We start from the raw sequence: 9,922 nt of genomic DNA, 5'->3' as shown, positions 1-9,922 counted from the left end.
GTCCAACCATTAACCCAGGACTGCCAAGTCTACCACTAAACCATGTCCCTAAGCACCTGTATATCTGTTCCAAAAATCTCGTGGTACAAACAATTGAAATGACATAACAGGCAGAACTGAATAAGGGCAAAGAGAGGAAGAAGACATTACAAATGTCATATTTTGATATGAACAGATCTACTGCATATCTGTTATCATTATACATGTCATACATGTGGAATTTAGTATATGTATTTTATATATATAAGTATTTAATTCTCTTTCCTACCTATCCTATAGAATTAGGAAGAAGCATAACACCAAAGAAGACATAGCTGAACAGTGATGTGTAAAAGAAACCGTAACTAACGTTTAACTTTCTGTCATGGTTTTACTTAACTAGGGCGAAGTGTTAATCAGCTTAGAAAAGCAGGGATTTTTGGTCAGGCTATTTTGAATTCATTGTTTTGGGGGGGTTTTTTACCCCACTTCTTAGAACACCTTTTATTTAATTTCAGTGACTAATTCACATTTTAGAGAAAAGAATAGTCAGTGCTCTAAACTTTCAATAAGGTTCATAACATCTCTGAGATTTCCCAGAACTTCTACAACAAAATTATGGGAGAGCGAATTTGGTAGTTCTTATAAGTCAAAGGCTTAAAACAAAAAGAAAAAGAAAAAAAAAATTAACAATTGTATAAATCAGCATACAGAAGTAGAAAAGCATAGAAAATCAAAACACTCATCCTCCCATTCTTTCTGTGTTTTACTTTTTATGGGAATTTGGAAATGTAACTAAATCTACTGCAGAGGATAGATCAACTTTTTTTTTTTCCTGAGCATTGCATTCTACGACACAAACATGTAAATCTCTCTCAGTATCATAATTTGTATTCAGTTAAGTACCAAAAAGTTGATTGCAGAGTGTGATGAATCAATTCCCATGCTGGGATAAGCTGTAGAAAGGGGAAACTGAAGTTTGAATTTCATTATTGTCTGATACAGAACATCAGATTATGACTAACAGCAGGATTTTAACCCCAGTGTTCTAAAAAAACATTGCATTTGGAATGTCAGAATAATACTTTTTAGCTTCGCTATGCTATATACTGTTGCTAGCATGTATTGAAGTAAAAAGTTTTGTTTGTTCTGAGGGTCCTTTCTCCCTGTTTAGAAAAGAAGATGTGGAAATTTGCATAGCTTGGTATTTATTTCTTGAACTAGGAAATCTTAGCTAAATGGAGACAGCCAAGTTAGTTGGAGAAATCATAGCACCTTTAGAGAATCACAATTATTGGGTATTTTTTGATATTTTTGTTGGGTTCTTAACAAGTGCTTCTTACACCTTCTTGTTACACTTCTTGATTTTTATTTTCAGAAATATATACTGTATATACTATAAGTATAGTATCTTAATGTTACGTCTTTTCTTCCATTGCTATAGAAAATACGCATAGAAAAACATTTATTAATCCTTTGTTCTCTATTGCAAGTGTGAGAGCTTGGCCCTTTGTAATGCATAAGGATCGCTTTTTGTCAATTTTAGCAGGAGAAGCAGCAGTATGTGGCAAAACTGTATCTACGATCTTTGACAAATTATATTCTTGTTATGGTTCCAATTTCAAAACCATCGGTATGCCAGTTATGCTGTCATCCAGTGTCCTCCAATTCATTAATATCATTCCGGTTTTACCATAGTTCAAGTCCAAATTTGTCATAGTAATTGTCTGTCTTACCATCCATGAAAGTTTTTGTTTACTTTTTTAAATATAAAGATTTTATTGGTGATGGCACCTGACCTGTACCAGTACTGACAGATATACTAATGCAAATCGGGTGTGTGGCTGAACTGGAGTTTCTGCAGATATGCTTTTACAGTCCCTTGAAATTCATCTGCTTCTTGCTTAGGCATTTACATGTTAACTTGCTTTTTACCATAAAAAATAATCTCTAACCTGGAATTTCAAGTCATTATAAATACTGCATATGCATGGATGCTACCATTTTGAAGTACTGAAATGTATTTGCACTTTTACAAGTGATGGTAGCTATTAATACTGTAACTGAAAGTAAATAAATACGTTTGTAATTCAGCTATAATAGTCTTCGAATTGACTTGAAATTCAGTCTTGTTAATCAGAAAATTAGGGGAAATATTGAATTTAATTTTTTTTTTAAGCTCACGTATGGGTTACACAAGCAGGAATATATGTTAATTTAAAAAAAAAATGATGCAGTTTCCCGTATCTTTAAGCTTCTAGAATAGTATGATGTTTAAGAATTTCTCACATTGATTTCAGTTGTAGATTTCATTGTGGAAGACAGAGTTAGTCATATTTAAGAGACTTAGAATATAATCGTAACTAGGACCATCCAGTGTAAGTGCAAGCAAAGTACCTCTAGGAGAGTGTAACCAGTTGTGGTGGCAGTTTAAGTTCCAATCATGTTCTTATCGCGTCATCAACAAAGAAATGTAAAGGGCTGTTTCAAAGAAAATATTACAGTACCTTGCTTTGTGCAATTAAAAGATCATTTTGAACAATTTAGCATTAAGCTAAATTGACTGTCTGAATAATGATTAGGACATCTGTCTATTGAATGCAGTTTGCATTGAATTCTGTCTTACGTAGCCCAAGTTCTGCCTGAACTAACGCTCACCTAGAACATGGCAACTGCATAGACATAATTCTTTTGATATCAGGATAACACAGGCTGGTCATTTTATTGACTTTCTGTTCATCAAGCCATGTTGTGCTTTGAATATAAAGAATTCAAAATGTCTAATTCAGCATCCTTTTTTCCTCACAATTTAATTCCATTGGAATAGCAAAAAACCCACAGTGTACCACCATCTGCAAATTCTGAGCACCAACCAGCTTAGACCCCTGTAGACTTACAGCTGAGGAGCTCTGGTTCCTTGACGGGTGATACTCAGTCTCCAGGGTCGAGGCCATAGAAAGCACCTTCGGGAGACCTCCTGCTGGTGGTGAACACCAAGAGAGTGGGAAGCAGCTGCACAAGAGCTGCTGGCCAGCCTGTCTGCTGGAGGTATGGGGCTATGGCAGCACAGAGCCAAGGCAGGGGAAAGCGGCAGAATCTCAGCAGCGTGGTCCTTGCCAGGTTAGGGAATGTGTAACAGAGCAGCTGTTGGATATGCAGTGACAGTTACCACGACCACCATGGCTTTGCTGGCTGACAGCATGTCTCCCAAAGGGGGGTAAAGCATGGGCTACTCTAATCAGATGTTCATCCAGAGAAAAATGAACTTTCTGTCATTCAAGTCCTTGTGGGTACTGCAAAGAGAACAAAAGCATACAGTCATTAAAAAAAAAGTCACTGGCTACTGACCTACCTGTCAATAAGCATTAAAGAAATGTGATGCTACTGCTGAGAAACTATCAAATTTGCTTTAAAGAGCAATGCTAATGTCAAACTTGAAGTCAGAATCAGTGTTGATTTGTAACAATCATGCTGGAAACCAGGAGATTCTTTTGGTTTTATTGTGAAAGGAAAACCCTCCACAACAGATACTTGCATGAACAAAGGAGAAAAATTGCTGCTGAAATAGGGAAAGAACAGAGAGGGTAAAAGTAGTTTTTCATTCCAGGCAGTTTGGACATAGTATATTCCGCACAGTTCACAACAGCAATTAGGCTCTGGAAATTGGCAATAAACCCTGAGAAAGGATAAACATATTGTCAGAATAGTTGTTTTTTTGAAGAGGTGCATTCAGTCTGACTCAGGGAGGAGCTGGAGTCTGCAGTGAAGGGAGATTAGCAAGCACTAACATACTTGCAACTCATTGGAGTTACTGTAAAACAACAGTTTTTCTAAGAAACATCTGCATGACCCTCCTCAGAAGACATGCATACACCAGTTCTACTTCTGCAGACTTAAATTCATATCCTGTTCCAGAAAAGAGAAAGAGCTTTGTGGTCTCACTTCAGCTTTTACTGTGTTTGATGTACATCAGAAATACCCTCCTAGCTTTTTCACATGCTAGTCAGAAGGCTACTGTAATTCTGTAAGTGCTGTGCTATTCTGGCAAGGTGGTTTTGCATTAAACTCTTCTTAGCACGTTTTCATTCAGTTTCTCTCTCCTCTGTCATTTATTTCATACCACTTCTGACTTCTGCAGTAAAAAAAAAACAACTTGTAATGTATATAAACATGAATGATACTTGCTTAAAACAAACGGGTTTTTCCTTTTGTCCATTCTGTAGTCATGTATGAAGCTTCTACTTTTTTCTTGTATTTTGGTGGTTAGTCAGAAGGCCATATAGACATTTGGGCCTTTGGGAGAGATTCTTCCTGCTTTTCATTTGAAAGCAGGTCACTGCTCTTATTGATTTCTGGACTACCAGATAGTGTATGTGTCAATGTCAAGTTTTAGGTCTCCTCTTGTGTTGGTATGGGTGATGAAGAATATAGTATTTCAGTTGTATGGGGGCACACCTAGGTCATTTTACCATTAAAATTACCAGAGAACCAGAAATGCTCTCCTGTTTTCAACTAAGAAATCTCAACATTGTTGAAATATATTTAGAAAGTTCATTGTATAATTGTCTTGTTTAGGGGGTTGGTTTGTTTTTTTTTTTTCCTTTTGGCATTTCCAGCGAAAACTCAACAAAGGAATTCTCTTTTCTTTTACTATTGTATAAAAACTAGGCTCATTCTTGGAATGTTAATATTAGTGTTACCTATTTTGGAGAAAAAAACTGAGATTGAGAGGCTGAGTTATTTTCTTGCAAAAATGATGAATGATGACAAAAATATCCGTGGGGAAATATGTAAAATTACTGAGGTATGTGGGAATTAAATGTTATTTTATTTAAGATTTGTATAATCTGTCTGAAATACAGAAAACCTGAAAGAATGTTGCCAGACTTTTAGCTAGAAATGTATGAATTTCTGTCCAGGTCTTATTTTAAATGTTAAAATTAATTCTGACCCACTTTTGAATAGAAAGATCTTATATTTTTCATACTAAAATTGATGATATTTTAATATTACCAGGAAAATTTATTGATAAAGTTTACAAAACTGAATGCCATTTTGGCTGGGAAATCTCACTTCTCCCTGCCAAGTAGCACTGGATATTTTGCAACATCCAGAAGTGCAGACCGACAGCAGTCTCTTTAAGGAGAGGATCTTAGAATTGCTCAAACCTTCCTGTCCTCATTTCAGCTGGGATGGAGTTAACTTTTCTTAGTAGCTAGTACAGTGCTGTGTTTTGGCTCTGATGTGAGAAAAACGTTGCTAACACACTGTTGGTTTTCGTTGTTGCTGGGTAATGTTTATACTAAATCAAGGACTTTTTCGTTTCTTGGGCCCTGCCAGTGAGCGGGCTGGAGGGGCACAAAAGGTTGGGAGGGGACACAGCCAGGACAGGTGACCCAAACTAGCCAAAGAGGTATTCCATAGCATATGGCATTATGTTGAGTGTATAAGTTGGGGGAAGAAGGAAGGGAGGGATATCTGACATTATGGCGTTTGTCTTCCTGAGTAACTGTTACGCGTGATGGAGCCCGGCTTTCCTGGAGATGGCTGAACACCTGCCTGCCCATGGGAAGCGGTGAATAAATTCCTTGTTTTGCTTTGCTTGCATGCACGGCTTTTGCTTTGCCTATTAAATTGTTCTTGTCTTAACCCTAGAATTTTACATTCCAATTCTCTTCCCTGTCCTTCTGGATGAGGGCTAGTAAGCAAGCAGCTGTATGGTGCTAGGTTGCTGGCCAGGGTTAAACCATGACACTTCCCATGAAACTAGGAATACAAACCACAGAATAAAGTGGTTATATTTATTAATAACACTAATTTTTTGCCACCTTTTCACTTCCACTGTCTGGAGACTGCAGCAGAAACCATGTGGCCAGATAATTATCTTTCAAATAAGTTATTAAATTAATCTTCTGTCCTTGAAAACACAAGCAAAACTAAGAATACGTTAAGCAACCCCAAACATTTCCAATTGTGCGCATGCATTTAGTGGGACAGGCACATTCTATTTCTTCTAAGCATAAATTAGTGTATTGCAAAAGGAAAAAAGGAAACCTAATACTTATATGTATAAATTAAAAAAAGAAATTCTTCTAAGCAATCTAGGAACTGGTCATTCAGCTGATTCAGTTTTTGTCTGAAGCCTGCATATGAGGTGCAGTGTGTTGTATTTCCAGTCTGAAGTTCCAGGCAGAAGAGAAACTGCTTCAACTATTCGGGTATTTAGGTATGGAGAGAGAAAGGAACATATTCTACTGTCTTACTGAGCTTAGCTTTGAATTGGCTGGGTTTGGACTGTAGAGGCAAACTTTCTCCACTTGTGCTGTACCCATTTTCCTTGGCTCAGAGTTCACTTTTTCCAGTAGAAACAGGATGAAGTTACCAATCAGGTACTCTGCAAGCCATCTTTATGTGGTTGAATTGTTTCTTTTGTCATGTTAAGGTACCTTTCTGGACTGCTTGGGAACGGGAAAGAGCTCTGACAACATCATTGCTTTAAAAAGTTTTAACAGCCGGGTAAATTCTGCCTATCTTTAGCAGCTGTCTTCTTTAGATTCTTTCATTCCCTGTAAGCAGGGTCAGACTTTATTTGTCTCATGCCTGTGACCTACAGTACCCAGTGGTCTACACTTCGCAGTCACAGACTTTGAAAAAGTGTCCCTAAATACTCACTGTGCAGCTGTCCTGAGGCAAATGGCTTAAGGGCAGATATGATTATTTCAGAGTTTTCTGAAAATCTGAATTGGAATGTTGCAGGCAGTTTTTTAACATAGTTTGCTTTTATGCTGTATTGTCTTTTAACAATAGCTGCCTTTTTTTTTTTTTATGTCATCTTTGTGGTTCACCTGTTTCATATTTGCCAAGGAATAGTCATTCTTCAGCAGGAAATAAAAATGGCCCTATGAAGATGGATTCTGCAATCTCCTTTAAATTGTGATTCTAGAGGACAAGAAGGATAGGAATAGAGGAGGCATGTTTAGCTGAGAGCAAAGAGCAATAAATGACGTATAAGTTCACCAGAATATCACACAGCTCCTGAGATAACTAAAAGGGCTGCTATCGGCCACTTTGCAGAAAGCATGTGGAACCATACCCCAGCAGTAATTACAGTGGCCAGACAGCTCTAGGTTTTGGTGTGGGAGCACAGATTTTTCCACCCATCCCACTCCAGCAAGGCAGTGTATTAGGCCTTCTACTCACCTGGAGGAGAGAACAAAGACAATTGCTGTCCTGATCCAATCGTTAGCATTCAGTTGTTTTCCTAGGCTGTTGAATGTCTCCTGTTTATTGCTGAAGTGATTGTGTATAGTGAATTGTGAAAGCAACGATATGTTTAGTTTCTTTTGCAAAAAAGCCTTCTGAAACCTAAAATCTAATATACCTCACTAGGTTCATCAAATTTACCAGCAATTAATCGAAAATCTAGAACATGCCAAAGCCAGTGTATTGATGAAGTTGCAAAAGCTAATATTAAGTGATGTGTTGCTTGACTATAGCATGTTGTAGTGCTTTTAAGACCTCTCCTTCACAGTTCAGCACCTCAGTATGCTCTGCCAGAATGACTAGGCAACCGCTCCATTTGGTCTCACAATGTGTCCCCCTCTAGTGTAGCTTCACAGATGCTCTAAACCCAACGTGCATAAAGAACAGGAGTATTTGTTCTGACTGCTATGTCAGTCCACCAAACAACTATGTAATATGAAATTACAGAACGGAGACAGGTGATTTTAGGACTTACCTACTTCCCTGAAAAGAAGCCTAGTAAACTGCAGTGCTTTGGGAAAATGTTCCAAGAGGCAATGGACTGGCGTGAAGAATAAGGGACACTTAAGATAAGTACTTAGATAAAGGTTCTGGTTTTTGCTCTCAGACCTCTCAGTGTAAATAAGAACATGCTCTATTGGTAAGGAGAGTGAACATTTTGTGCACTCTAGTGAGTTTAGACCATGGCTGTCTGTCACTGATAGTTTTTTTTGGTTTAACCCTATTTTGGTGATAGTTTCAGTTTGAGTCATTATTACTCGCTGAAAGACAAAGTGATGGAAACCTTCAGAGTAATAAGAGAGGTTACGTAATCTCATCAATCATTTTGTGTTTGCAATGTATACCATAACTTTAATTTTTAGTAATTTCAGTTCTTTATAGTCAAATGGCCAAAGTATCTGGGCTTTTTATCAGAATTTAATTATAAATTGTTACAAAAATGACTAAGTTACATGAAGCTGATTTAGCAAAGCTTGGGGAAGAAGCTTTTGGAAAGCGGGTAGCTTAGGACATATTTTATTAGCTTGTCCAGAGGTAGCATGTTTTTTGAAAAAAGATAACTAGGAAAACTGTAGGTAAGACAGGCTATTTATGTAGGGTAGCAGCACAGGAAAAAATAGTGTCTGATGAAAGGTGGCACAGTTTTAATTCTTACTAAGTTTCCTTGTAATTGTATGAAACATTTTGAGTTTGTTTTGCCTCAAGACAAAAATGTAGGAGGCTGAGAGATTTTTCTTTTATACAGGAGGAGAGAGACAGAGAAAGAGGAAGAAAATAATAGTGAAAACAGTGGCAGAAAATAATACTTGGCATAATAAAATCAGTAACATATGAACCTCTTAGTTTGCATAAGCACACAATATTTTCATAGGTTTACCATTTCAAATGTTTGCATTTGAGTGAGATTTTTTACATCTATCTGTATATGTCTGGTCTTATTTTTTGACATGAAATATTTGTGTTATATTTGCTATCTGAACTTTGCAAAATAATCCCAAAATACAGTGACAATGGTGGTTCTGTCAGACTTGCTGAAATTACGTAAGCCCTGTGCCCTTTGGAGAAGATTGTTTCTTGTCTCATTTTTTGAATATTTGCCTGCTTTCCTAAAATACTGAATGGCCTGTGTCAAATTCTGGTCTTCAGTGCAACAATAGCACCCTGCTTTGGGACCACTGATTAGTCATGCAGTAGGGAGCAGAATTTGTTGCTGTGTGTTTGCTCTTCTGTTGCTGTTCCTTCATATTCTCCATGACTTGTTTGGCAGCGCATTAGGAAGAAGTCTTGTCTAGTGGTTCATTTAAAACAACAATGTACTTGAGTTTGTTGACAATATAACTACTACTTCTAATTTGAAGATCTGAGCTGTCCCAAGAATGAGTCCCCAACAGTTATTTGCCTTATACGCTAATGTCCAGTGGAAGGAAAATCTGTGCTACAGATAGTTACCACATCAGAAATAATTCAAAACTGCAAGAAAGAGAAAAATAAAAATAACTGAAGCTCCAGACAAATTGGCAGGCTGGGTTGTGTAAATAAAATGGCCAGCTAATTGTATTCCCTAGTGAATCCAGTCCAAATGGACCAGACGGGTTGAGTGCATAATAGAACACATGCACCACAGTTTGAAAATCTCTGGGAATACTGAGCTGTCTTGTGCCACCCCTGATGGAGCTGAAATTGTAGTGAACAGAATGCTGGAACCATGTTGTATTATCAGAGGACGTGGAACCACTTATTTGAACTAAACACTTAGTGCTGTCATGCTGGTGTGACAGAAAATGGCACTAAAGCACAGCTGAGTGGCTATTTTTGTCTGGATAAATACTCCAGTTTGTCAAGCTCTGTCTTCAAATCTGCTAAAGCACAAAGGTAGAATTCAAAATTAGACGTTAACAACTTTATGTTAGCTCAGGAAGAAGTATCACCTTTTTTTTTTTTTTTTTCCTTTTTTTTTCTTTTTTTCTCCTCCTGTGTGCAGTTTCAAATGTCTAATAAAGTAATAGGTCTCAGGTTATTCAAAGGGGATACTTCAGACTATGTTTCATATTGTATTCCATAAAGGCATATTTTGTATACATTTCCTTGTTACTTTATTTCAGTTCATCAGTTTCTGGCATTGCTGGTGATGGATGTAGTCTCCAGTTCAAAAAGCATCTCTTGTAAGAGATGGTCTTCA

Source organism: Falco biarmicus, chromosome 4 (genome assembly GCF_023638135.1).
Source record: "Falco biarmicus isolate bFalBia1 chromosome 4, bFalBia1.pri, whole genome shotgun sequence".
In the NCBI taxonomy this organism is placed as follows: domain Eukaryota; kingdom Metazoa; phylum Chordata; class Aves; order Falconiformes; family Falconidae; genus Falco; species Falco biarmicus.
This window is presented reverse-complemented; position numbering follows the sequence as displayed.